Source organism: Pinus tabuliformis, chromosome 2_1, assembly GCF_031772625.1.
Source record: "Pinus tabuliformis cultivar Carrire ecotype Pingquan chromosome 2_1, CPIR1, whole genome shotgun sequence".
In the NCBI taxonomy this organism is placed as follows: domain Eukaryota; kingdom Viridiplantae; phylum Streptophyta; class Pinopsida; order Pinales; family Pinaceae; genus Pinus; species Pinus tabuliformis.
The window spans coordinates 82,559,415-82,564,963 of record NC_142299.1 but is presented as its reverse complement, the minus strand read 5'-3'; positions in this window follow the sequence as shown (position 1 = coordinate 82,564,963).

Here is a 5,549-nt window from a genome sequence, read left to right as displayed (position 1 = left end):
CTTCGGCCCAAAAACTAAGACTGAGTCCTTTAGATTGCAGCATACAATTAGCCATTTCCTTTAAGGTGCGATTTTTCCTTTCAGCTACACCATTTTGTTGTGGAGTGTATGGAACAGTATGTTGCATTTGAATTCCATTTTCGGTGCAAAAGTTGATGAATGTGTTTTTAACATATTCTCCACCATTATCAGTTCTTAGCTTAAGAATTTGATGTCCAGATTGTTTTTCAACAAAGGCTTTGAAGGCCAAAACACAAAACACAAAACCCAACACGAATATGCAAAGAAAAACGAACCTTGCGGCTCGAAGTTAGCTTTAGCCAAAAAACTAGAAATTTTAAAAAAAAATCTCAAAGTTAGCTTTAGCTGAAAAACTAAATATTTTTCTCAATGTTTCTGATTTTCCGAGATCACACTAAGGTGCAGGGAAAAGAGCATACGCATGAGAAAAATCCTTCCTTTCTGTTTCTGATTTGCCCAAATCGCACAGAGTCGCAGGGCAAAGAGAATACGCAGAAATGAAAGGTATAGATCCGGTTAAAAAAAAAAGGCTAAATAAACTGAGACCGAAATAAGCAGAGAGAAAATAACAGTAAACTGCAAAAAAAACACTGTATACCTCCCGATCTGAAAAATGACACAGCTAGGGCTACCAGAAACCTTTTCGCGTGAAACGAAAGGGGTTCCTCACTGGAACAGATGCTCCAAATGCAACAGAGCAGTCCTCTCGGCCCGAAAACAGTCAGAAACAGCAGATCTAGGAAACGACAGCCGCATGCAGTTCTACCAACTTCAGATTTGGATCACCAACGGACGCGGCCCTCAAATAGCTCTGATACCATGTAGGAATTTACAGGGTAAGTTCCACAGAAAGAATACCAAAAGGACACCGCTCACAACCAGATCTCAAATCAATACACCAGTATTTTTGACGTGGTTAAAACCCTCAGAGTGCAAGGAGGGAAACAGTCCACGGCCTGTCCCAACGTGGGTACTACAGGCAATTTATTAATCAAAGAATGAAAATTTACATAAGCTTCTCTCATGCACGGATTACCCGAACAATGACCCTCCATGCGCTTTAAATAAAACTCATGGACCAATCGGGTGTCAAGCCACGGATCAAGTGTCGGTAATACCGAGGTGAGAGTGAACCATCGGATCACTACATATCGTGACCGTCGGATTGTAAGTTACAAAATGTACAACGGTAAAGAAACACACTTTACCTAACTCTAACCTAACTCTATACTAGACCAAGTTGAACTTAACTATATCCTATGTGTCGGAATATCCTAACACGACTGGTGCAGGCAGAAAAAAATAAACTTAGTGAATCACCATCAATGATGGAAAGTGCATTTGACCTTTACAAAATCCTCAAAATTATGCTTTACAAGTGTAATCGACAGGCCATGTGGTGACTTTTCATAAGAACATCATGCATAATTTCTTCTTAGTGGAGGAATTTGCAGGATCGAGGCCAACCTTTATGCATTCAAAGATACATGTCTATAAAGGAAATTTTTAGACCTGCATATGCAAAAACCATCATTAATATTATTTTTAATGTTAAATCTAGTTTAAACAAGGGAAATGTGCTAAATTTTGAATATTTACTTTATAATGCACAAAATGATGATAAAAACATTTACATTAGTTTAAATATTAATTGAAGGTCATTGTCCTACCTTGGTAACCAACTAACAACAGCCCCATTCATAAGAGCTAACAATAATGTCTTCGAATTTATGTGTGTTTCAGTGTTGCAGATGTGTGGTTGATTGTCATTGATGTCAAATTGGTTGCTTGGATTGCAGGTCAGTTGGCTATGCATATGTATGTATGAATGTAGGTGGATTGTGTATGGATGATGTGTAGATGGTCCTTGGCATGTCTATTATCTTGGACAAGCTTGGAGATGGTCTTTGGCATGTATACTAGCCTGGAGCTTGAGGATGGAGCAATGATTGTTGTTGTTGATATTTCTGATGGTATGTTGCTATGTGAACTAGCTTAGAGGTATTCCCATGATGATGATCTTCATGATCATGTTGTTGCATACAATTTATGATGGTTGCTTCAAGAATTAGAGTTGAGGAGCCTTGTTAGTTAGGTCTCCATGGTATCCATGTTCCAGATTAGGTCTCCCATGTTGACATGTTATACATTGGGCTTGGAGAGGGTCTACATATGAATTATGATGCTTCACATGGATGTGCAGGTCTTAGAAGATTTTTGACAAGTATTGGAGCTGCATACTGATGGGAGGGATGTTGCAGAGAAGTTTGATGGCTCAATTTCTTAGTATGGTTGATGGTTGGCATCCTAGTCAACCTAGTTTGACTTTGGATGATGATGGAGTTGTTGTAGTGACTTGGTGAAGCGTTGCAAATATGTCTGAGACTTTCATAGGTCCTACAGATGTTGGTTAATCTATGGAAGAAGTTTGTTCGAGTTCTGAGTTGAGGAAATATGTTTTTAAGTCTCCTCCACCATGGTCACATGCATGATGGGTCAAGGGATCGTATTTAACTCCAGTCATTGGAAGGAAAAGCTCAAGGTAGAAGTTATAGCTCTAATGGCAATCTTTTCCTTCAGGGTGTCTATTGGGTGTGGAGCCTGATTATCTTTTATATTCAAAGGTTTCAGTCGGATGTATACCCCAGAAACACTGTACACCCCTCCATGCGGGGGGGTAAATCCCCCCTGGCTAGGGGGTCTGGGGGCCAGCGATCCCCCGGCGAGGGTTCGGGGGTGGCGCCCCCGAAGCCAAAAAATAGATGTAAAATTGCCTTGTAAAAGTCTAATAATTTCTAGTCAATCTGGGCCGTTCATTAGGCAGATGATCTAATGGTGGAAGTTATGTTTAGTTTAGGGGTCTTTTTCCCTAGAAGGCAACCCCTCACTATATATGAGGGAATTATATTGCGTCTATGTATCTTTGTATTCTGAGTGAGGAAGAGAGAGGAGATTGTGAGCGAAGAGGGTGTTACAGAAGATCTGTTGTAGGTTGTATCTCTTCAGTTTGCTGGATAATATAATAAAAGAAGAACTGGTTGTTTCTCCGTGGACGTAGCCCAAACTGGGTGAACCACGTATATCTTTGTCTCTCTTGTTTTATGCGTTTTCTGTGTTTATATTTCTGCAATATTTTATGTGTTCCAATGCTTCGTAATATATAATTTTCTAACAGTGTCAAAATCCTTTTGTTGCTTTCCTCCCACTTAAAAGTCTTCTTCACACTGGTTAAAGCATGCAAAAGAGATGTTATTATGAATAAGTTGGCAATGAACCTCCTCCAATAATACACTGCACCCAAAAATCTTCTTACTTTTGTTACATTAGTAGGCTTAGACCATTTAACAATTACATAAACCTTTGGAGGATCAATTTTCAGCTAACCTCCTCCAATAATATGACCTAAATAAACCAAAGAAGTTTTTCCAAATTCACATTTGGAAATTTTTACATCCAGTTTCTCCTTTTGTAAAATATCAAGCACCCTTTTGACATGGTTTACATGATCATCCCAATTTCTACTGAAAACAAGTATATCATCAAGACACACAATCACAAATTCATCTAGAAAAGGTTTAAATATATCATTCATCACCCTCATAATTGTGGTTGGGGCATTGCATATTCCAAATGGCATCATCAACCACTCGAACAACCCCTTCTTTGTCTTGAATTTAGTATTCTGCGCATCATGATCTATGATTTTGATTTGGTGGTAACCACTACGCAAATCCATCTTAGTGAAATAAACAATAACTTTCAACTGATCAGGTAAAGCATATATCAAGGAAGAGGGTAGCAACTTTTCACCATGATCTTGTTCAGTTCCCAATAATCCACACAAATCCTCCATGTGCCATCCTTCTTTGGCACCAACACTATGGGTGAACTGCAAGGAGAAGAGTTAGGTTTGATGACCCCTTGGTTCAACAAATCCTGCACCTACTTCTTGATCTCTTCCATTTCAACAACTGACAAACTATACATTTCCACATTAGGAAAAGGAGAATCTTGTCAGAGATGAATTTCATGTTGGATATCTCTTTTAGGAGGCAGCCCACTTGGTTCCTAAAAAACGCTACCATACTTAGAAACAACATCATACAATTATTTCTTGTGAGAGGGGTCAAAACCTTGGAAAGCATAAGATGATTCCATATATTTTACCCTTACAACCATGAGAATGAAACTTTTGTTGGATTTAATAAGCCTTTTCATCTAACCTACATCAACAAGCTTTGCACTGATATTCACATGATGGGTTCTGACAATAGACTCCACCCCATCCTTGATAAGATGGTATTTTTTCTCATGCCAAAAGAAGATTGATTTCTTTTCATAATAATATGGACTTCCCAAGACTATGCCACATATATCTAGTGTGACAACATCCAGATCAACCTCATGTACTAGTTTTTATGTATAAAACTAAGCCTACATTTTTTGGTTACATAGAGTTTTTCTTTGTCACATACCCAACCAAGAGGGTAGGGTTTTGGATGAGATTTGGTTTACATTCCCAAATTCTTAATAGTTATTTTAAACTTAGATTGACTTGAGAGCCTAGGTCAAATATTGTTTCTACTTTGGTATGTTTTACTAGAACCCTACTATGGAACAATTCAGTCCTCTTCCATTCGTCAACAAGAGACTCATAAGTATAACTTGAATAAGCATGAATTTTAGAGTTTGAATTAACATGAAGAGAGTTGTTACCTTGTATGCCAAAGTTGTAATATGTGTCTCTTCACTAGAATCAGATACAAGGTCTTGTTACATAGTTTCCATTGTCCTCTACCTCCCTTTTACACCAAATATCTTTAGCGTCAATTTTGGATTCAGCTTCGAACAATGCTCTTCATTGTGCCCTTCCTTGCAATGTGTACAATGTGGATTTCTTTCTTCTTTCTTGGTTTTAGTTTTCTTCTTTTCCTTTCCCTTTCCTTTTCCTTTGAATTTTCTATTATGAGGTTTGGATGATCTTCCTTGTCATGTTTACCCCTAATTTGAATATGGAGAACCTTCACACTAGTTGCATCAATAGTAATGGGTTCAAACAACAATAAAGAATGCAATATATAACTATGTATAGAACCAATATATTTCATCATGATTTAAAGTGAATCTAAAGGAATGCTCGATGATAAAGCTTTCTTCATAAATTTCAATGTGAAAATTTGAAAAAATTTCCCTTTACCTTGCCTCAAATATTTCCATTCATTCATGGATTTTTGTCGATAGCCCAAAGGATAGAATTGATCTCTCAATGCAAAAATAAATTCAGATAAGGAAGAAAGAAGTTTACCCAAATGTTTTCTAGCTTTCTAAGGTTTCCTCTACCACCATATGAGAGAGGTGCCTCACAACAAAAGATATGCTAACTGGATATTGGCCTCATCTTCTTCGATATGTTTCATCCATAAATATACTTCAATCTTTATGATCCAATTATTTAATTTTTATGCATTACATTCTTCGTTAAACATGGAAAAAATAAACATTACATCCGACTTAAAAAAAATTGTCTT